General features: G+C 62.5%; 28 non-coding genes across 28 annotated transcripts; 17 read left to right on the forward strand and 11 right to left on the reverse strand.

Moving 5' to 3' along the window:
* Positions 1 to 4180: 4180 nt before the first annotated feature.
* TRNAS-GCU (transfer RNA serine (anticodon GCU)) lies at positions 4181 to 4262 on the reverse strand. Its single transcript has one exon. It is a non-coding gene; the product is annotated as a tRNA-Ser (tRNA).
* Positions 4263 to 4381: 119 nt separating this feature from the next.
* TRNAM-CAU (transfer RNA methionine (anticodon CAU)) lies at positions 4382 to 4454 on the forward strand. Its single transcript has one exon. It is a non-coding gene; the product is annotated as a tRNA-Met (tRNA).
* Positions 4455 to 4700: 246 nt separating this feature from the next.
* Positions 4701 to 4773, reverse strand: TRNAM-CAU (transfer RNA methionine (anticodon CAU)). The gene has a single exon. It is a non-coding gene; the product is annotated as a tRNA-Met (tRNA).
* A 197-nt stretch (positions 4774 to 4970) lies between these two features.
* TRNAS-GCU (transfer RNA serine (anticodon GCU)) lies at positions 4971 to 5052 on the forward strand. The gene has a single exon. It is a non-coding gene; the product is annotated as a tRNA-Ser (tRNA).
* Positions 5053 to 7375: 2323 nt separating this feature from the next.
* TRNAT-AGU (transfer RNA threonine (anticodon AGU)) lies at positions 7376 to 7449 on the reverse strand. The gene has a single exon. It is a non-coding gene; the product is annotated as a tRNA-Thr (tRNA).
* Positions 7450 to 7731: 282 nt separating this feature from the next.
* TRNAP-AGG (transfer RNA proline (anticodon AGG)) lies at positions 7732 to 7803 on the reverse strand. Its single transcript has one exon. It is a non-coding gene; the product is annotated as a tRNA-Pro (tRNA).
* A 522-nt stretch (positions 7804 to 8325) lies between these two features.
* TRNAP-AGG (transfer RNA proline (anticodon AGG)) lies at positions 8326 to 8397 on the forward strand. Its single transcript has one exon. It is a non-coding gene; the product is annotated as a tRNA-Pro (tRNA).
* Positions 8398 to 8773: 376 nt separating this feature from the next.
* Positions 8774 to 8845, forward strand: TRNAA-UGC (transfer RNA alanine (anticodon UGC)). The gene has a single exon. It is a non-coding gene; the product is annotated as a tRNA-Ala (tRNA).
* Positions 8846 to 9126: 281 nt separating this feature from the next.
* On the reverse strand, positions 9127 to 9198 carry TRNAP-AGG (transfer RNA proline (anticodon AGG)). Its single transcript has one exon. It is a non-coding gene; the product is annotated as a tRNA-Pro (tRNA).
* A 265-nt stretch (positions 9199 to 9463) lies between these two features.
* TRNAS-CGA (transfer RNA serine (anticodon CGA)) lies at positions 9464 to 9545 on the forward strand. Its single transcript has one exon. It is a non-coding gene; the product is annotated as a tRNA-Ser (tRNA).
* Positions 9546 to 10288: 743 nt separating this feature from the next.
* TRNAA-UGC (transfer RNA alanine (anticodon UGC)) lies at positions 10289 to 10360 on the reverse strand. The gene has a single exon. It is a non-coding gene; the product is annotated as a tRNA-Ala (tRNA).
* A 251-nt stretch (positions 10361 to 10611) lies between these two features.
* On the forward strand, positions 10612 to 10683 carry TRNAP-CGG (transfer RNA proline (anticodon CGG)). The gene has a single exon. It is a non-coding gene; the product is annotated as a tRNA-Pro (tRNA).
* Positions 10684 to 10953: 270 nt separating this feature from the next.
* TRNAA-UGC (transfer RNA alanine (anticodon UGC)) lies at positions 10954 to 11025 on the forward strand. The gene has a single exon. It is a non-coding gene; the product is annotated as a tRNA-Ala (tRNA).
* A 292-nt stretch (positions 11026 to 11317) lies between these two features.
* TRNAS-UGA (transfer RNA serine (anticodon UGA)) lies at positions 11318 to 11399 on the forward strand. The gene has a single exon. It is a non-coding gene; the product is annotated as a tRNA-Ser (tRNA).
* Positions 11400 to 11883: 484 nt separating this feature from the next.
* Positions 11884 to 11955, reverse strand: TRNAA-CGC (transfer RNA alanine (anticodon CGC)). The gene has a single exon. It is a non-coding gene; the product is annotated as a tRNA-Ala (tRNA).
* Positions 11956 to 12211: 256 nt separating this feature from the next.
* Positions 12212 to 12283, forward strand: TRNAP-CGG (transfer RNA proline (anticodon CGG)). Its single transcript has one exon. It is a non-coding gene; the product is annotated as a tRNA-Pro (tRNA).
* A 299-nt stretch (positions 12284 to 12582) lies between these two features.
* TRNAA-UGC (transfer RNA alanine (anticodon UGC)) lies at positions 12583 to 12654 on the forward strand. The gene has a single exon. It is a non-coding gene; the product is annotated as a tRNA-Ala (tRNA).
* A 334-nt stretch (positions 12655 to 12988) lies between these two features.
* On the reverse strand, positions 12989 to 13060 carry TRNAP-AGG (transfer RNA proline (anticodon AGG)). Its single transcript has one exon. It is a non-coding gene; the product is annotated as a tRNA-Pro (tRNA).
* A 522-nt stretch (positions 13061 to 13582) lies between these two features.
* Positions 13583 to 13654, forward strand: TRNAP-AGG (transfer RNA proline (anticodon AGG)). Its single transcript has one exon. It is a non-coding gene; the product is annotated as a tRNA-Pro (tRNA).
* A 281-nt stretch (positions 13655 to 13935) lies between these two features.
* Positions 13936 to 14007, reverse strand: TRNAA-UGC (transfer RNA alanine (anticodon UGC)). The gene has a single exon. It is a non-coding gene; the product is annotated as a tRNA-Ala (tRNA).
* A 377-nt stretch (positions 14008 to 14384) lies between these two features.
* TRNAP-AGG (transfer RNA proline (anticodon AGG)) lies at positions 14385 to 14456 on the reverse strand. The gene has a single exon. It is a non-coding gene; the product is annotated as a tRNA-Pro (tRNA).
* Positions 14457 to 14729: 273 nt separating this feature from the next.
* Positions 14730 to 14811, forward strand: TRNAS-CGA (transfer RNA serine (anticodon CGA)). Its single transcript has one exon. It is a non-coding gene; the product is annotated as a tRNA-Ser (tRNA).
* Positions 14812 to 15303: 492 nt separating this feature from the next.
* TRNAP-AGG (transfer RNA proline (anticodon AGG)) lies at positions 15304 to 15375 on the forward strand. Its single transcript has one exon. It is a non-coding gene; the product is annotated as a tRNA-Pro (tRNA).
* Positions 15376 to 16174: 799 nt separating this feature from the next.
* TRNAP-UGG (transfer RNA proline (anticodon UGG)) lies at positions 16175 to 16246 on the forward strand. The gene has a single exon. It is a non-coding gene; the product is annotated as a tRNA-Pro (tRNA).
* A 376-nt stretch (positions 16247 to 16622) lies between these two features.
* Positions 16623 to 16694, forward strand: TRNAA-UGC (transfer RNA alanine (anticodon UGC)). The gene has a single exon. It is a non-coding gene; the product is annotated as a tRNA-Ala (tRNA).
* Positions 16695 to 16975: 281 nt separating this feature from the next.
* On the reverse strand, positions 16976 to 17047 carry TRNAP-AGG (transfer RNA proline (anticodon AGG)). The gene has a single exon. It is a non-coding gene; the product is annotated as a tRNA-Pro (tRNA).
* An 884-nt stretch (positions 17048 to 17931) lies between these two features.
* TRNAT-AGU (transfer RNA threonine (anticodon AGU)) lies at positions 17932 to 18005 on the forward strand. Its single transcript has one exon. It is a non-coding gene; the product is annotated as a tRNA-Thr (tRNA).
* A 647-nt stretch (positions 18006 to 18652) lies between these two features.
* On the forward strand, positions 18653 to 18734 carry TRNAS-GCU (transfer RNA serine (anticodon GCU)). Its single transcript has one exon. It is a non-coding gene; the product is annotated as a tRNA-Ser (tRNA).
* The last annotated feature ends 960 nt before the right edge of the window (positions 18735 to 19694 follow it).

The following is a 19694-nucleotide window of genomic DNA, read 5'->3' on the forward strand; positions in this document are numbered from 1 at the left end:
TGGTGCCCGATGTGGGGCACGAAGGGTTGAGTTAATGACAGATCTGACCAGAGCGTGTTAAAATGAATTTGTTACAAGCGTTCATTATATTAGTTTAATAGTCACTGGTCACAATGTTGATTTACTGGCTCTTAGAGTTGTGGTGCTCATTTTTAGAGTTCTGTTACGTATCACCTCACTTGCTGTATGTAGTCCCTGTGCTGCTGCTCATCATCTGTCGCAGGTGGATTAAGGTTTTCGCTTTGATGTATTATGTAATACTGGCTTATGGTATGATAAAATTACTGGTTGTGGGACTAATCTGATATTTGCACTCAGCATTGTCGTCAGCTCTATACTTAGGGAGCCATCTGTGGGAAACTATTAATAATTACACCCTTTTTCTCGGAGAGCCAATCTATGGGTGAGATGGCTTTCTTCACCTTCCCCTTCTCCAGGCTAATTATAACAGCATTTGGGAATTTTTAAAATTTTTATTATCCTTGGGATGTTGAAACCAGCATGGTCCTCTTGCTAGGAACTAGCATGTTCCTGAATGTGGTTCCGGTCTTGTTTAGGGTTAAACAACTATTCAAGAAGATCTATTTAAGAGATCTGCCCTGAGGCTGGATAATTATGAGTGGCAGGGTGTGTGGGGTAGTATGCGCAACTGCCTAGGGTGGTGGGCACCTCCAGTGTTTTGGAAATTCACCCCTGAACAAATGCAGAATCCTGAAAAACTAGTAGAACATTTGGAAAATGTATGCTGTCACCCCGACAGTTCCAGGGAGACACAACTCACTGCAATGTGCTGGGGCCTGGCCCATGCCTATTGAGCCCTGTTCAACACTATTCAGTACCCTCAAGGGGAAGAGAAGGTCTCTGGATCTGACAACAAAATGACAGGCACTGCGGCCACTCCAACCCCAGCAATGGGTGCTGTGTCTGAACCAGAGAACCAACCTGCACCAGTATCGGTTGCCCCCATAAGGAAGAAGAAATAAACAAAAAAATCAGTTTGTTTAGTTTAGTAAGGGATGAAGGTGAACCAAGGTCATCATGAGAACAGGAGGAAGAGGCAGAACCTGAGATAATCACCTGATCCCTATCCCTGAGTGAGCTGTGAGATATGCAAAAAGATTTCAGCTGTTGTCCAGCTGAGCACATTACCACCTGGCTGCTCTGATGCTGGGACAATGGGGCTAGTAGCCTGGAATTAGAGGATAGGGAAGCCAAGCAGCTAGGATCGCTTTCCAGGGAAGGTGGCATTGACAAGGCAGTTGGAAAAGGGACACAAGTCCTCAGCCTCTGGAGGTGACTCCTGTCAAGCGTGAAGGAAAGGTACCCCTTCAGGGAAGATGTTACATGTCACCCAGGCAAGTGGACCACCATGGAGAGAGGTATCCAGTGCCTGAGGGGAATTAGCTGTGCTAGAGATTATTTATTATGACCCAGACAACGCACAATTACCCAAAGATCCAGACAAAGTCCAATGCACATGACCCATGTGGTGGAAGTTTGTACAGAGTACATCATCGTGCTATGCCAACCCATTGGCAGTACTGACCTGGAAAGACAAAGAGGTACCAACAGTGGAATGAAATGGCTTGCTAACTCCAGCAAGATGAAAATCTCTCCTCGTCCCTACAAGCCTGCATTTTGGCTGTGGAGAAGCTGTCCTGGGATTTCCAGCAATTCAAAGAGGCTATGTCCTACTCCCCACCTGCATGGACCAGTATCTCAGCTATTAGGAGTGAGTGTTCCTCTACCCAAGAGAGAGAATATAGAAGGTACACACTATGGGGTATGCTGTGGTTTTACCTGTGTGTCGACGGAGACGACATGAGGAAGTGGGATGGAAAACCTACCTCGGTCCTAGATGCACAGGTACGTGAGTTGTGAGGAAAAACAATCACAAAAGGGGATTCTTTCAGGAAAAATGCTGCTCCAGTTTCCAAACAGCATAGAAGGGCTGTTCTTACTTCTGATCCTCTTAGAAGTCCCTTTAAGTCAATTTTACCAGAAGTGGGTAATGGATGCTCTGACCAGAATTAGAGGGGCCCTTCCTCCAGGCAGGTGGAGGAAAGGGATAACCGGGTCTATTGGACAGTGTGGATTTGATGGCCTGGCATGTCAGACCCACAGGAGTACAAGGCTCTAGTAGACACCGGTCCACAGTGTACGCTAATGCCATCAAGCCATAAAGGGGCAGAACCCATCTGTTTCTGGTGTGACAGGGGCATCCCAACAGTTAACTGCATTGGAGGCTGAAGTGAGCCTAACTGGGATTGAGTGGCGTAAACGTCCCATTGTGACTGGTCCAGAGGCTGCGTGCATCCTTGGCATAGACCCACTGCATCCCATCTCCAAGGAACGCCTGCATCCAGCGTGCTCGCCCAGGGCTTGCCCCGGGGTCTCAGGGACCTGCCGGCAGCAGGACATGTGGGGACCACTCCCAGGCGGCTGATGGGCGAGCGGGACACCCCGGTGCCAGGAGGCAGCATCCTGACGCAGACAGACCCACCCAGGCGGCTGCCCCTCCACCGCAGCCACGGAGCATCCTTGGCTGCCTGTGTCCTCGCTGGGGTAGACTCGGGGTGCTTCAGGGCCACTGGCTGCAGCCCGGGGAGTGAAGCCCAGCCGATGCCGCTGGGGAGAACCAGGCTCTGGCTGCCGTGTGCCGCCCCGGGGCCGCAGATGATCCAGTTCCATGCCGCCACACGTCCCCTATAATTGCCGGGTCCCCAGGTGGGCTGATGCTCCACAGCGTCACCGAGGCTGGCACGTCCCCCCCAGGAGGCCGCGTCACCGCGCACCAGGGCAGGGGCACGCGTCTGCCGGGGCGGACACGGCCCAGCAGGGTCGAAGGGTGTCCCAAGGGAGTCAGCTTGTCTCCCCTCCTGGCTGCCTCTGCCCTGCAAGCCCCCAGGTCCCATCCTGCTGCAGCAGCCCCCAGGCCATGCACCACCACCCGAGGAGGAGCCCGCACCCACCGCCCCTGCCCGTGTCACCCTCTCCAGCTGCAAGTGGGTGTTTCTCTGGGGCTGGAACCCCCTGCGCCGAAACCCATGCCTTTTCCCCAGGAAATCTCCCGCATCCCTCTTGTAGGGCGCCTGGCTGTCCCGGCACGGACATCCCCTTTCCCGGGGTGGCGAAGCTGGCCAGGCACCGCGGCGTCTCACGGCAATGGGACGGGATGGGGCCGGTGTTTCCCTGCAGCCCGATCACTGTTTCTGGCTCGGGAGAGGGTGACGGAGGGCAGCAGCTCCCAGCTGGTCCCCAGGGGCATCTCCCCAAGGCATGGCAAGGAAACGTGGCCCTAGGGAAGGTCGAAAAGCCAGAGCAGGGCTCGCAGCATGGGCAGCTGAGACCGAGCGTCCTCGCCTTGCCTCGGGCCACGGCGTTGCTTGGCCACAGCCTCATCTGCGGAAAGAAGGGGTGGGAGCGGCGAAGGCACCGGCAAGGCTGGCACAACACGTTTCCCCAGGTGCGTCGAAGCACAGACATGCTCTGAGAAATGCGAGGCTTCCCTCTCTGCAAGACCGCCGGGACTTCGGCAGCTAAACACCTCCCAGCAGGCAGGTTTTTTACCTCTTTCCTCTTCACCTTGCAGTCGCTCACCCTCTCCTCTCCCCAGGAACCTCCACTTCGAGCACTGCTGCAGACAGGGGAGGGAGCTGCCGACGCACAGCAGCCATGCCATCCTCAGGAAAAGCACCTCTAGGACGTGGGGATGGCTCAGCAAGACACACCTTTGTCCCGGGCTGGCTTTTGGCTCCCATGGGCACGACAGGGCTTGTGTGTGAGGTGCAGAAAAGAATAAATTGGCTGCCAGACAGCAGGAGGGAAGAAACCAGAGCCCAGGCTCAGGGTGTGCCCACGTCGCTGCACGGCCAGCCTTTTGCTGCCCTTCCCTGCCCACGGTTTGGTGCTTTGCCTCCTGGAGAAGATGTAGTTGGCTGGCAGGAGGGCTCGGGGAACGGGGGGGCAGGGTACCCTGCTCCTGCACGGGAGTGCGGGGCCCGGCACGTTGCACGGAAGAGCAAGGCAGGTCCCCAGCAAGCGGGAGCGGGTTCGGCCAGCGGGAGCAGCGATCCAGAGGCAGACGTGTATTTAAGCTGGCAGAGCAAAACAGAGAGTGGCAGGAGGAAGCCGGCCACGCCAGGGCTGCACCAAAAGGTTCCCTCTGGGTGGGGGCCCGCGACGAGGGTGGGATTCGAACCCACGCGTGCAGAGCACAATGGATTAGCAGTCCATCGCCTTCACCACTCGGCCACCTCGTCCTGCCCCGCGCCGCGCATGGCCCCGCCCCTCCCCGCCGCCACCGGGCCTCGCCTCTACCCGCGCCGCCGGTACCCGCCGCGGGGCCGCTGAGGGCCCGGCCCGGGGCCGGCTTGTCGTGGCCCTCTTAGCGCAGCCGGCAGCGCGTCAGTCTCATAATCTGAAGGTCCTGAGTTCGAGCCTCAGAGAGGGCAGCGCTTTTGCCGCCCCGCCTGGCGGGGGAGAGACGGTCGCGGCGGCACCGGGCCGGTCTTTTTGCAGGGCCGCCTCGCCGCGGAGGGGGAGTTGCGGACCCTGGGGCGCGGGGTATGGAGGGGAGGGTCTCGGGTGGTGGTGGTGGGACAGGGCTGAGGCCCAGCGCAGAGCCGTCTCAGGCGGCCGTGGGGCAGCAAAATGGCGCCCCGTCCCCCACTGCCAGCCAGGCGGGGCGGCAAAAGCGCTGCCCTCTCTGAGGCTCGAACTCAGGACCTTCAGATTATGAGACTGACGCGCTGCCGGCTGCGCTAAGAGGGCCACGGTAGAATAGACCCGGGCCGGGCCTCCAGCGAGCGAGCGGGCGGGTGGCGGGGCCGGCCCCCAGCGCGGCGCGCAGTCCCCCGGCGGTGGGGCCGGGCCGGACCCCGGCGGGGCAGCAGCGACCTGCCGTCAGGCCGGCAGCGGGGCCCGTTCGCCGTTTAGCGAGGGGCGGGGCCATGCGCGGCGCGGGGCAGGACGAGGTGGCCGAGTGGTGAAGGCGATGGACTGCTAATCCATTGTGCTCTGCATGCGTGGGTTCGAATCCCACCCTCGTCGGGACTTTTGCTGCTGCGCGGGGGGAATGGGGACAGCCCGGGCTGGCGCGACCTGCGGCCGGGGTTGGCTCAAGCCCCTGCCTGGCACACGGGGACCCTGGGCTCGACTCCCAGCGGTGTCTGAGCCCCGGAGGGGGGCGGGGGGGGGTATGTAGTAGCAGGGGCCTGGGCCACCGTGGCACCTGCATCCTCCCAAGGGGAAGAGGTCAGCAGTCCCCCTGCAGTAGCCTTTGACTTTGGAAAGAGGATGGCAGGAGGAAACCAAAGAGCTCAGGCAGAAGAAATTGAAGCAGCATCTAAAAGGGCAGCCAGGTCCTGGCATGGAGGTGGCTGGAAGTCTCTTATCCAAGACTCATGGAAGAAACCCACTCAGAAATCCTTAAAAGAGCTATTACTGCAGAAAATGGCTCTTAAGAAATAAAACGATAATCCTCCAAAAGAGGAGAGCGCAACTGGAAAGCAAACTGGGACAAATGAAGCATGAAGCCATGATGAAATGGATACCTTGGGGAGAGAGGGCAGAGAAGACGGGAAAGGATTTGCATCAGAGGTGTCGGTGAACATGCCTGTTCATTTTAACTGCAAAAAAGAAAGAAAGAGCAAAAGGCAGAGTGCAAATCCCATCTTGCACACGGTGGGAGCCTGGAGGGGGAGAGGAAAGTGCCCTGGCCCCACACCACCCTGAGCCCCGGTTGGCACTGTGATGCCCAGTGGCTCCAGGCAAGCTGCCTGGAGAGGGACCCAAACAAATAGCTGGTGGATCAGCTCCCTGCACCCCACCTGGCAGGGGGATTAGCCCTCTCCTGCAGCTAATCCTGGCCATCTGACAGGCCCGGGCACCCTGGGAAGGTGACTGAGATGCTGCCAGGTCCCTCCTGCCAGCCCTGCTAGGTATCAAGGGCCCAGTGAGCTGGCTGCAGGTAGGGCAGCCATGCTGGGGGGACAGGTCCTGCTGCTGCTCGTGGGGCTCGCAGGCACCACAGGGCAGGGGCAGGAGCAGGACCTGGGTGGGAGGGATGCCTCAGTCATCGCCATGTCCAACAGGGGAGACTGGGTCTGGCCAGAGATGTGCCCCAAGGGCTCCTACACCAGTGGCGTCAGCTTCAAGGTGCAGCCTCTGCGCCAGTGCCCACAGCCGGTTGGGGGACCCTGCTCCCATGGGGACTTAACTCCCCACCTCTGTTCCCTCACAGGTAGAGCCACCCCAGGGTGTGATGGAGGACGACACGGCACTCAACGGGATTTGGCTGCACTGCTCCCGTGGTGGGGACCCCAGTGGCGGCTACACAGCTGAGTCCCAGAGTGGCAGGTGAGCTCCCGGTGGTCCTTGTCCCCTCCCTGTGGCTGGAGAACCTCCTCCACAGCTGCCCCCAGCTCTGAAGGGCTTGCACTCTCTCCTCCTCCTGCACCTCCTGGCCTCAGCACTGACCATCTTTCTTCCCCATCTAGTTGGGGCCACTGGTCAGAGGCCCGCTGGTGCACCCACTGAGGGCACCTGGTGGGCTTCGTGCTGCGTGTCCAGCCACCCCAGCGTGGGCTCCTGAGCGATGAAGCGGCCACCACCAGTGCCTGCTTTGCCTGCTCTGATGGGCACGTCCTGGAGGGGCCGGGGTCTGCCTGGGGCCAGTGGGGTGGCTGGAGCCCCCAGTGCCCCAGGGCAGCGTGTGGCATCCAGACACAGCAGGATCCTGCACGGGGCCTGAAGAGGGATGACACGGCCCTGAATGATCTGCGTCTCTTCTGCCCTTAACAAACACTGGCAACCCCCTGCAGGGCACCCAATGCCATGACCCAGCCCCACAGCAAAGCCTGTGCCCCGGGGTCCACTTGCCTAGGATCCCACATCCACTGGCAGATGCCTTAGCCCTGGTACCCTCAGGGGGCACCTTCCCCTCATCCCCATGGGCTCCATCATTGCATATGTGCTGCTGCCAGCCCCCCAACACTTACCCTGGTTCTGAGAGATGCTCCCAAGTCCTTTCTGCCCCCACCCAGACTTCCAGATATTCCCCAGAATCTCCAGGACTGTCCCTGTCCTACCCTGAAATAAGCTTCTGGTAAAAGCATGCTTCGTCATTGGGAGAGGGCAAACCAGGGCAGCGGGGCAGAGAAGCAGGGAGCTGCGGCTGGCCCTGCCAGGGCACGGGGATGCAACCCCCACCTAAGGGGGTAACCGAGAAGTTGCAGCTGGACCCTCCTCAAAGGGCAAAAGGATGGGAGGCTGCGGGCACTGGAGGAAATCCTCTAGTGAGTCCCCTGCTTGGGGCAGAGATCCCCAGCTGTGCCCCCAGCTTGGGGCAGGGAGGAAAAAGAGCCCCAGGGCCAGGCACCACTGGGAGTCGAACCCAGGATCTCCTGTTTACTAGACAGGCGCTTTAACCAGCTGAGCCATGGCACCCACCTGCCCCACTGCCATGGGGTGCCCCACAGCCATGTGATGTGCCACAGCCACTGGGTCTGTCCCCATCCTGCTGCCACCCCGACACCAGGGTCACCTGTAAGACCAATGGGACTGGGCACAGGGTTGGGAATCCAGGGACAAGGGACAGTCCTGTGTGTCACGCTAAGCTCAAAGCCCTGGCAACTGCGGGGTGTTTCTGGGAGATAAAAGTCAACGGCTGGGTCCCAAATGAGTTCTGCACCAGCCACGTGGGAGTGGGGCAGTGGGTGCCCAAAAGGAGGGCTCATCCGGGAGTTGAACCCGGGACCTCTCGCACCCTAAGCGAGAATCATACCCCTAGACCAACAAGCCGGGGTGTGCAGCTGGGACCCAGCCCCGATCCTGTCCCCCACGGCCCGGGGCACCGCACACGCCAACCGGTGCCCAGCGCAGGTGGGGGCTGCCCTGGGGCACTGCCCTCTCCCTCCGCTCTCTTCTCGGGCCATCGGCTCCCCCAGCCCCCTGGGGACATGGCACAGGGCGATGATGGGGAGCCTCTTGGCATCTTGGGAACATGCCACTTCCTGACCTACCCCAGGGCAGCAAAGCCTGGAAAACCTTGCGGGGGTCCTGTACCCCTCCTGCCCTGTGCACGCCTGGATCCCCCTGCCCCAAAGAGTCCCTGCTGCCCCTTTTCCTGGGAAGTGGGAATTCTTCAGGGTGGCCGGTGCATCCCTGCACACACCCTCAGCCCCGCTCTGCTCCCCAGGGCCCGGTGGCAGGGCCTGTCGCCAAAAAGCAGCTCCTGGTGCCGCGGGGTCCCTGGGCAGCAGTGCCCCCCCAGCACCCTGTTGCCCGGCACAGGGTGGGGGTGCCCGGGCAGTTGCGCACCCCGGCTCGTTGGTCTAGGGGTATGATTCTCGCTTAGGGTGCGAGAGGTCCCGGGTTCAACTCCCGGACGAGCCCTCCTTTTGGGCACCCACCTTCCCCAGCACTGCGTGGGACCACGGCACAACCGGGGCACAGCGAGGGCAGTGGTGCCCTGCACAGAGGGGCCGGTACCAGGTCCTGTCTGGCACGTCCCGGTGGCAGGATGGACCCCCAAGAGCCAGCAGCGAGGTGCTGCCAGGGGCATGGGCAGGGAGGCGGATGGAGGAAGGGGTGGGAAAGGGCAGCTGGAGGCAGCGCTGGGCACCGCAGAGCAGAGCGGGTGCTGCCATCAGCGTGTGCCCCGAGGGTCTGTTTTTGGGTCAGGGCCGTGGGGGCAGAGCAGGGTGAGCGGTGGGGCAGTGTTGGGGGGGGTGAGGGGAGTTGTCCGGGCCGCCCCCCCTGCCCATGCAGAGGGGATGTAGCTCAGCGGGAGAGCGCTTGCTTTGCATGTAAGAGGCCCTGGGTTCAACCCCCAGCATCTCCATGTCCTTTTGCCTCCCCAGACCTCCTCCCTGCCAGCTGTGGGGCTGCCAGAGCCCCCCAGGTCCCCTAAAATAGCTCTGGGGCTGCCAGTGGGCATGGCTGGCCTGGGGATGCTTCCCAGCACCTACAGGCTGCAGGGAATGCCCACAGCTGTTTCCCTCCCCTGCCTGGGTGCTGCGGGGTATGGAGGCACCTTGTGTCCCTTCCCCATGAGGCTCGGGGTGAATTTCGGTGGTGGTGGGAGCAGCTGGGTGGGAGTGGGGCAGTGGGTGCCCAAAAGGAGGGCTCGTCCGGGAGTTGAACCCGGGACCTCTCGCACCCTAAGCGAGAATCATACCCCTAGACCAACGAGCCGGGGTGCGCAACTGCCCGGGCACCCCCACCCTGTGCCGGGCAACAGGGTGCTGGGGGGGCACTGCTGCCCAGGGACCCCGCGGCACCAGGAGCTGCTTTTTGGCGACAGGCCCTGCCACCGGGCCCTGGGGAGCAGAGCGGGGCTGAGGGTGTGTGCGGGGATGCACTGGCCACCCCGGAGACCTCCCCACTTCCCAGGAAAAGGGGCAGCCAGAGGGTGCGCAGGGCAGGGGGCAGGTGTCCCCCCCGTGTGCCTAGGGCTGGGGCTGTGATGGCCGAGGGGTGAAGGCGTTGGACTCGAAATCCAATAGGGTTTCCCTGCGCAGGTTCGAATCCTGCTCACAGCGAGAGATTTTACCTGCAGCTATGGCAGTCTGACTGGGGCTGGGCGGGAGGGGGCTGGGGTCCCCAGCAGCCCCCCAGTCCTGCACCTCACCTCCTCCTCCCTGGGAAGCAGCTTCCGCACCAGGGAACCTGCTCCGTAACAGTCCCGGGAGAGCGAGGCAACAAAGGGCAGGGAGCCATAGACCACTTGCCCTGGGGCCAGGTGAAACCCTCCTCTCTGAGGGGGGACCCACCAGAAAGGCCGAGGACACAGAGCCATGAGGTGTCAGGGGTGAGTTTATCTGTAGATGCTTTTACCAGTGGGCCAGCTGGGACCCACACTGAGCCCACAGTGGGGTAAAGGGGGAGGGCTGGGGAGCCCAACACAGGCTTGGGGTATGGTTCCACCTTCAGATGGGAGAGGACCTGGGTCCAACTCCCAGAGGAATCCTCCCCTTGGGCAAAGCCTGCCCTGCTTTGTCTGGGTGATACAGAGCTCATTTGGGGCCAGCTGTTGGCTTTCATTGCTTGTTCCCCCCGACAGACACCGCAGCATTGGGCTGGGCAGGGCAGCTCCCTCTCTCGGGGGTCCTTGTGTGTTGCAGACACCACTGTGCCCACCATGCATCACTGCTGGTCGCCCCCCCCCCCCCCCCCCCCCCCGAGTCCTGGGCCAGCTTGTGCCCGCTGGCAGCCCCAGGGCTTCTCTGGGGGGCCTGGCAGCCCCACAGCTGGCAGGGAGGGAGTCTGGGGAGCCAAAAGGATGTGGAGATGCTGGGGGTTGAACCCAGGGCCTCTTACATGCAAAGCAAGCGCTCTCCCGCTGAGCTACATCCCCTCTGCATGGGCAGGGCTGTGCCCAGCGGTCCCCGCTGACCCCCATGTTCTAGCTGCCCCCACGGCCACTGCGGCTAGGGCAGTTGTGTGTTGTGGCCACCTCCAAACACCGGCCCCTCATCCTGGGCACAGTGAGATAGATTTGTGGGCTCCAGGCTGTGCCAGGGGCAAAAGGCAGCATCAGCCACTCTCAACAACACCCAAAATTGTGGGGCGCAGAGGCTGGGGGGGTGCATTGGAGTGTAGCACCCCGGCTCGTTGGTCTAGGGGTATGATTCTTGCTTCGGGTGTGAGAGGTCCCAGGTTCAACTCCTGGACGAGCCCTCCTTTTGGGCACCTGCCTCCCTCGGGTGGGATCGTGGCATAACCAGGGTAGGATGAGGGCAGCGGTGCCCAGCACAGAGGGGTTGGTGCCACGTCCTGGCTGACTGCGTCCCTGTGGGCAGGATGGACCCCCAAAATCTGGCAGTGCATGCCCCGAGGATCTGTTTTTGGGGTCAGGGCCATGGGGGCAGAGCAGGGTGAGCAGTGGGCAGTGGGGCAGTGTTGGGGGGTGAGGGGAGTTGTCCGGGCCCCCACCCCTGCCCATGGAGAGGGGATGTAGCTCAGCGGGAGAGCGCTTGCTTTGCATGTAAGAGGCCCTGGGTTCAACCCCCAGCATCTCCATGTCCTTTTGCCTCTGAAACCCGTTGTCTCCCAGGGCATCGCTGGAGGACGCTTCCCTTTGGTGCCTGCCCTGTGGCCAGGCTCTCTGCTGCACCTGGATTTTTTTCCCAGCCATCGGTGAATACCCTCAGATATTCCCTTTTCCCAACCCCAGCACGTGTGGGTACTGGGGCTGCCAAAGGGTACTGGGACTGTGCAGATGGCCCCACAGCAGGCTGTGGGGCATTTTCTCCCCAGAGGCAGACTCCAGGGCAAACCAGGGGTGTCCCTGCCCCAGCTGGAGAAGTGAGAGGCTGTGATGGCCGAGGGGTGAAGGCGTTGGACTTGAAATCCAATAGGGTTTCCCTGCGCAGGTTCGAATCCTGCTCACAGCGAGAGAATTTTACCCATGGCTGGATGGGGTTGGGGGCCAGGGCAGCCCCCTCTCATGGGAGCTGATGGCTGGAGAGCAAGTGGAGAGGAAGAGGAGTGCACTGGTGGGCCTGTGGGACGTTGGGTTCAACTCCCGGATGAGCCCTCCTTTTGGGCAACCACCGCTGGGCAGAACCCCTGCGAGGATGGGGCATGCACAGGGGGATGCTGCCTGGCACAGGCGGCCTCCCCAGCTCAGCTGCATCCTCTCTGCTGGGACGGTCCCACCACTGCCAGGAGTGAGGTGCTGCCTGCTGCCCTGTGGGCAAAGAGGCACGGCTCAGCCATGGCCTGGGCTTGTGCCCTCCTGGGTTGGGAAGGGGCTTCCAGGGGCCCCCTGCCACCACGTACATAGTGCGGGCACCCCTTTGGGAATGCCTTCCAGAGGCAGAAGTGGAGTTTATCACCACTGCGCCGTGGAGGAAGTGGGTTTGAGGAAGCAAAAGCTGGAGATGCTGGGGATTGAACCCAGGGCCTCTTACATGCGAAGCAAGCGCTCTCCCGCTGAGCTACATCCCCTTGACTGGGAGCTATCTCCACCCGGGTGTCCTGCTGCCTGCTGGTCCTCTTGGCCCCATGGCTTTTGGAGCCAGGGCAACTACAGCCCATGGCCATGTCCAGGTGCCAGACCTGGAGCCAGGGGAGAGCAAGGGGGACCTCCCAGCTGTGAACATACATGGGGGCCAAAAAAAGCTTCCCCAGGTCCCATCCCACTCCAACCAGTTCCCCAAGTACTGGAGCTCAGTAACGGAGTTCTTGCCACCTGAAGCACCCTGGCTCGTTGGTCTAGGGGTATGATTCTCGCTTCGGGTGCGAGAGGTCCCGGGTTCAACTCCCGGACGAGCCCTCCTTTTGGGCACCCATCGCCCTCAGTTGCTATGAGTGACCCCAGCCCATGGTGGGACCAGGGCCAGGGTGGTGGGAGGGCACCGGTGCCTGGTGCAGTAGGGATGGGCAGAGTGTTGGGGGTGGGCATGTCCCCAAGGCCAGGATACAGACTCTCAGAAGCAGCAATGGGGATGTTGGAGTGCAGCCCCTGACAGTCTGTATTTGGGGCCCTGGGGCAGAGCAGGCTGAGCGGTGGGCAGTGGGGCAGTGGTGGGGGGTGAGGAGAGCTGCCCAGAGCCCCACCCCTGCCCATGCAGAGGGGATGTAGCTCAGCGGGAGAGCGCTTGCTTTGCATGTAAGAGGCCCTGGGTTCAACCCCCAGCATCTCCATGTCCTTTTGCCTCCCCAGACTCCCTCCCTGCCAGCTGTGGGGCTGCCAGGGCCCCCCAGAAAAGCCATGAGGCTGCCTGCAGGCATGGCTGGCCTGTAGCTGATTCCTGGCATCCGCAGGCTCTGGACAAATGCCCACAGCCCTTTCCCTCCCCTGCCCAGGCACTGCGGAGTGTGGTGGCACCTTGTGTCCCCTCCTCAGGGAGTGAATGTTGGTGTTGGCAAGAGCTGATGATCTGGGGAGGCCACCCGTCCCCCCTGTGCCGGGCAGCGTCCCCCCCATCTGAGCCCTGTCCCCACAGGGGCTGTGCCCAGCGGTGGGTGCCCAAAAGGAGGGCTCGTCCGGGAGTTGAACCCGGGACCTCTCGCACCCTAAGCGAGAATCATACCCCTAGACCAACGAGCCGGGGTGCGCAGCTGCCCGGGCACCCCCACCCTGTGCCGGGCAACAGGGTGCTGGGGGGGCACTGCTGCCCAGGGACCCCGCGGCACCAGGAGCTGCTTTTTGGCGACAGGCCCTGCCACCGGGCCCTGGGGAGCAGAGCGGGGCTGAGGGTGTGTGCGGGGATGCACCGGCCACCCTGAAGAATTCCCACTTCCCAGGAAAAGGGGCAGCAGGGACTCTTTGGGGCAGGGGGATCCAGGTGTGCACAGGGCAGGAGGGGTACAGGACCCCCGCAAGGTTTTCCAGGCTTTGCTGCCCTGGGGTAGGTCAGGAAGTGGCATGTTCCCAAGATGCCAAGAGGCTCCCCATCATCGCCCTGTGCCATGTCCCCAGGGGGCTGGGGGAGCCGATGGCCCAAGAACAGAGCGGAGGGAGAGGGCAGTGCCCCAGGGCAGCCCCCACCTGCGCTGGGCACCGGTTGGTGTGTGCGGTGCCCGGGGCCGTGGGGGACAGGATCGGGGCTGGGTCCCAGCTGCGCACCCTGGCTCGTTGGTCTAGGGGCATGATTCTCGCTTAGGGTGCGAGAGGTCCCGGGTTCAACTCCCGGACGAGCCCTCCTTTTGGGCACCCACCACCCCACTCCCACCCAGCTGCTCCCACCACCACCGAAATTCACCCCGAGCCTCATGGGGAAGGGACACAAGGTGCCTCCATACCCCGCAGCACCCAGGCAGGGGAGGGAAACAGCTGTGGGCATTCCCTGCAGCCTGTAGGTGCTGGGAAGCATCCCCAGGCCAGCCATGCCCACTGGCAGCCCCAGAGCTATTTTAGGGGACCTGGGGGGCTCTGGCAGCCCCACAGCTGGCAGGGAGGAGGTCTGGGGAGGCAAAAGGACATGGAGATGCTGGGGGTTGAACCCAGGGCCTCTTACATGCAAAGCAAGCGCTCTCCCGCTGAGCTACATCCCCTCTGCATGGGCAGGGGGGGCGGCCCGGACAACTCCCCTCACCCCCCCCCAACACTGCCCCACCGCTCACCCTGCTCTGCCCCCACGGCCCTGACCCAAAAACAGACCCTCGGGGCACACGCTGATGGCAGCACCCGCTCTGCTCTGCGGTGCCCAGCGCTGCCTCCAGCTGCCCTTTCCCACCCCTTCCTCCATCCGCCTCCCTGCCCATGCCCCTGGCAGCACCTCGCTGCTGGCTCTTGGGGGTCCATCCTGCCACCGGGACGTGCCAGACAGGACCTGGTACCGGCCCCTCTGTGCAGGGCACCACTGCCCTCGCTGTGCCCCGGTTGTGCCGTGGTCCCACGCAGTGCTGGGGAAGGTGGGTGCCCAAAAGGAGGGCTCGTCCGGGAGTTGAACCCGGGACCTCTCGCACCCTAAGCGAGAATCATACCCCTAGACCAACGAGCCGGGGTGCGCAACTGCCCGGGCACCCCCACCCTGTGCCGGGCAACAGGGTGCTGGGGGGGGCACTGCTGCCCAGGGACCCCGCGGCACCAGGAGCTGCTTTTTGGCGACAGGCCCTGCCACCGGGCCCTGGGGAGCAGAGCGGGGCTGAGGGTGTGTGTGGGGATGCACCGGCCACCCTGAAGAATTCCCACTTCCCAGGAAAAGGGGCACCCAGGGGGCCAGGGACTACCTGTGGCGGGGGGCAGGTGTCCCCCCCAGGTGCCCAGGACGGGGGCTGTGATGGCCGAGGGGTGAAGGCGTTGGACTCGAAATCCAATAGGGTTTACCTGCGCAGGTTCGAATCCTGCTCACAGCGAGAGATTTTATCCCTGCCCGGGTGCCTACACTGGGGATCCCGGGGTCATTGTGGGACCTGGGCTGGGAGGGTGGCAGGAGCCAGGGCAGTCCCCACCCTGTGCCTCCTCCCTAGGGAGCAGCTCCTGCACCCGGTAACCTGCTCCCTGCCTGAGTTCCCAGCAATCCCACAGACTGGGGCTGTGATGGCTCTGGGACAGGAGGGCTACAGGCCCCCATGGGGTTTTCCAGGTTTTGCTGACCCACAAGAGGTGACGAAGCAGAGAAGTGATGTGGGGAGGTGTGGACCACTTTCCCAAGATGCCAAGAGGCTCCCCATCATCGCCCTGTGCCATGTCCCCAGGGGGCTGGGGGAGCCGACGGCCCGAGAACAGAGTGGAGGAAGAGGGCAGTGCCCCGGGGCAGCCCCCACCTGTGCTGGGCACCGGTTGGTGTGTGCGGTGCCCGGGGCCGTGGGGGACAGGATCGGGGCTGGGTCCCAGCTGCGCACCCCGGCTCGTTGGTCTAGGGGTATGATTCTCGCTTAGGGTGCGAGAGGTCCCGGGTTCAACTCCCGGACGAGCCCTCCTTTTGGGCACCCACTGCCGGGCACAGCCCCTGTGGGGATGGGGCACACATGGGGGGACACCACCTGGCACAAGTAGGACAGGCGGCTTCCCCAGCTTGGCCACATTCCCTCTTGCTGGGACGGTCCCACCACTGACAGGAGCGAGGTGCTGCCTGCTGCCTTGTGGCCAAAGAGACATGGCTCAGCCATGGCCTGGGCTTGTCCCCTCCTGTGTAGGGAAAGGTCTGTTGGGGCAGATCGGGGCCCTGCTGCCACCACATCCTGCTGGGCAGCTCTGTCCGGTGGCTGCATCCAGAAAACCATGTCCCAGCTCTGCCCCACAGCTGTAACCCCTCTGCCCTGACCCCCTCACTACCCTGGGGGCACCTGAGGGATACCCAGTGCCTGCAAACCCCCGAACCCGGCGGTCAGCAGCTCCAGGGGGCTGGGGAAAGAAGCAGTGACAGGGATCTTCTGGGAGCAAAGAGAAAGCCAGGTCAGAGGGGGACATCAGCTTTGGGGGACCCCCCATTCAGGAAGAAAGGCAGGGGCTGACGCTGCAAAGCACCGGCCGTTTCCACCTCTGCAAGAGCCAGGGAGATGGCTGGGAGGAGGAAAACCCCCGGAGATGGTGGGAATTGGAGATGCTGGGCACTGATGCCCCGTGGCCACCTCCAGCTGCTGGCTCCATGGACCGGCCACAGCAAGAGGGACCTCCGTGCTCCCAGAGTGTGCCGAGGGACACACACAGCCTCAGCTGTCCCCCCAAAAGTGTGTGGGGTGCAGAGGCTGGGGGTGCAATGGGGTGCAGCACCCCGGCTCGTTGGTCTAGGGGTATGATTCTCGCTTTGGGTGCGAGAGGTCCCGGGTTCAACTCCCGGACGAGCCCTCCTTTTGGGCACCCACCTTCCCCAGCACTGCGTGGGACCACGGCACAACCGGGGCACAGCGAGGGCAGTGGTGCCCTGCACAGAGGGGCCGGTACCAGGTCCTGTCTGGCACGTCCCGGTGGCAGGATGGACCCCCAAGAGCCAGCAGCGAGGTGCTGCCAGGGGCATGGGCAGGGAGGCGGATGGAGGAAGGGGTGGGAAAGGGCAGCTGGAGGCAGCGCTGGGCACCGCAGAGCAGAGCGGGTGCTGCCATCAGCGTGTGCCCCGAGGGTCTGTTTTTGGGTCAGGGCCGTGGGGGCAGAGCAGGGTGAGCGGTGGGGCAGTGTTGGGGGGGGTGAGGGGAGTTGTCCGGGCCGCCCCCCCTGCCCATGCAGAGGGGATGTAGCTCAGCGGGAGAGCGCTTGCTTTGCATGTAAGAGGCCCTGGGTTCAACCCCCAGCATCTCCATGTCCTTTTGCCTCCCCAGACCTCCTCCCTGCCAGCTGTGGGGCTGCCAGAGCCCCCCAGGTCCCCTAAAATAGCTCTGGGGCTGCCAGTGGGCATGGCTGGCCTGGGGATGCTTCCCAGCACCTACAGGCTGCAGGGAATGCCCACAGCTGTTTCCCTCCCCTGCCTGGGTGCTGCGGGGTATGGAGGCACCTTGTGTCCCTTCCCCATGAGGCTCGGGGTGAATTTCGGTGGTGGTGGGAGCAGCTGGGTGGGAGTGGGGTGGTGGGTGCCCAAAAGGAGGGCTCGTCCGGGAGTTGAACCCGGGACCTCTCGCACCCTAAGCGAGAATCATACCCCTAGACCAACGAGCCAGGGTGCGCAGCTGGGACCCAGCCCCGATCCTGTCCCCTATGGCCCCACAGGGACCCTGCTCCAGCCCTGCCTGTGCTTCCAGCACCTGTGCAAGGGAGAGCACAGACTTCCCTGCACCCAGGAGCTGCTGGTGCCAGGCGTCGGGGACATCCCCAGTGGAGAGTCCCCTTTGACAGCTGGTGCGACTGGAGGGTGCTGCAGGGCTGTGTTTCATCCTCCGCGTTTCCGCCTTTCTGCTGGGTCGCAATGGCCAAGGAGGTCCCTTCCCAGGTCCTCCTCCCATTACAGGGGTCAGGCCAGGCCACGAGGAGGTAAATGGAGCTGGGTGAGCATGGGTATCACCAGCACCCACTGCACTGGCGAGGTGCTCTTGGCCACTCTCCCCCCCCCCTCCAGTATCTCATGCACCTCTCAAAAAACTAGAGACTTTGGGGGTGCTTGAGCCCTCAGAGGCCACATTGAGATTGTATGGGTCAGCCTTGGGCACTCATGGGTGAGCCAGGCAGATGGGCAATGCCCTGGGGACACCTGGGGACCCCTGGGGTGAGCAGCTAGAAAGACAGCTGATACAGAGGCAGTCACCTTGGGGCAGTGCAGGGGCTGGGGGCAGCTGGCAGGGCTCTGCCATGGAAAGGGGAGGGGGGCAGCAAATCCCCACAGGGGCTGGGACCCCAAAACCCAGCTGGCACTGGTAGGGGACGTGTTGGACTCCCTGTGCCAGGGGCCAGGGTCAGCACTAGGGGTGCTCCCAGCGGCAGATAGAGAAGGGTTTGGGGGCTGGGGTACCCCAGACCTGGGGCAGCAGTGTGGGGCACGGTGGGCGGGTGGGGTGGGCAGAGGGTCAGGTGTGTTGGGAGGGTACCCCATGGCAGTGGGGCAGGTGGGCGCCATGGCTCAGCTGGTTAAAGCGCCTGTCTAGTAAACAGGAGATCCTGGGTTCGACTCCCAGTGGTGCCTGGTCCTGGGGCTCTTTTTCCTCCCTGCCCCAAGCTGGGGGTCTCTGCCCTGCCCAGAGCAGTGGAGCCCCCCACCCCTCTGTCCCAGGCAATCCCACTCTGGGGGGAAGGAGTTTCCTTCTGCTTCCTCTCCCTGAGGACCTCGGGGGAGAGATGACACACACTATTTCCAGAACCCAGGGGATTTGGGAAATAAAGAGGTACATCCAGTGCTGGCTCCCCCTCCCATCTTCCCCATTCATTTGCACAACTGGTGCTGAATCATGCAGGAAACCCATCTGGACACCAGTTGGAAGTGGGTGGTGACGTGAGGGTGATGGAGACCTGCAACAAGTAACAAAGCCTGGGGCACACTCTTATGGCAAAAATAAATCCGACCTCGCCCTTTGTCATCCTCTGAATACAGGGACGGAAGGGAACATGGAGAGGGGCAAATGAATTGCACATTGCAAACACTTGCTGCCCTGTCCAGCTGCCCTGCAACAGGCAGGTGGGCAGATGGCTGCCACGGCCAGGTGCAGGGGCTGCCGGGGCTCTGCCTGCCCAGCCTGGCTCCCCAGAGGATCCCCTGAAGAAGCAGCAACAGGTTTGCAGCCTTTGGTCAAATACGAGGGAAAAAAAATCCCCACAAAAGGCACTGAAGCAGGGGACGAGGTGGCCGAGTGGTGAAGGCGATGGACTGCTAATCCATTGTGCTCTGCACGCGTGGGTTCGAATCCCACCCTCGTCGCGGGCCCCCACCCAGAGGGAACCTTTTGGTGCAGCCCTGGCGTGGCCGGCTTCCTCCTGCCACTCTCTGTTTTGCTCTGCCAGCTTAAATACACGTCTGCCTCTGGATCGCTGCTCCCGCTGGCCGAACCCGCTCCCGCTTGCTGGGGACCTGCCTTGCTCTTCCGTGCAACGTGCCGGGCCCCGCACTCCCGTGCAGGAGCAGGGTACCCTGCCCCCCCGTTCCCCGAGCCCTCCTGCCAGCCAACTACATCTTCTCCAGGAGGCAAAGCACCAAACCGTGGGCAGGGAAGGGCAGCAAAAGGCTGGCCGTGCAGCGACGTGGGCACACCCTGAGCCTGGGCTCTGGTTTCTTCCCTCCTGCTGTCTGGCAGCCAATTTATTCTTTTCTGCACCTCACACACAAGCCCTGTCGTGCCCATGGGAGCCAAAAGCCAGCCCGGGACAAAGGTGTGTCTTGCTGAGCCATCCCCACGTCCTAGAGGTGCTTTTCCTGAGGATGGCATGGCTGCTGTGCGTCGGCAGCTCCCTCCCCTGTCTGCAGCAGTGCTCGAAGTGGAGGTTCCTGGGGAGAGGAGAGGGTGAGCGACTGCAAGGTGAAGAGGAAAGAGGTAAAAAACCTGCCTGCTGGGAGGTGTTTAGCTGCCGAAGTCCCGGCGGTCTTGCAGAGAGGGAAGCCTCGCATTTCTCAGAGCATGTCTGTGCTTCGACGCACCTGGGGAAACGTGTTGTGCCAGCCTTGCCGGTGCCTTCGCCGCTCCCACCCCTTCTTTCCGCAGATGAGGCTGTGGCCAAGCAACGCCGTGGCCCGAGGCAAGGCGAGGACGCTCGGTCTCAGCTGCCCATGCTGCGAGCCCTGCTCTGGCTTTTCGACCTTCCCTAGGGCCACGTTTCCTTGCCATGCCTTGGGGAGATGCCCCTGGGGACCAGCTGGGAGCTGCTGCCCTCCGTCACCCTCTCC

Source organism: Harpia harpyja, chromosome 7 (assembly GCF_026419915.1).
Source record: "Harpia harpyja isolate bHarHar1 chromosome 7, bHarHar1 primary haplotype, whole genome shotgun sequence".
In the NCBI taxonomy this organism is placed as follows: Eukaryota; Metazoa; Chordata; class Aves; order Accipitriformes; family Accipitridae; genus Harpia; species Harpia harpyja.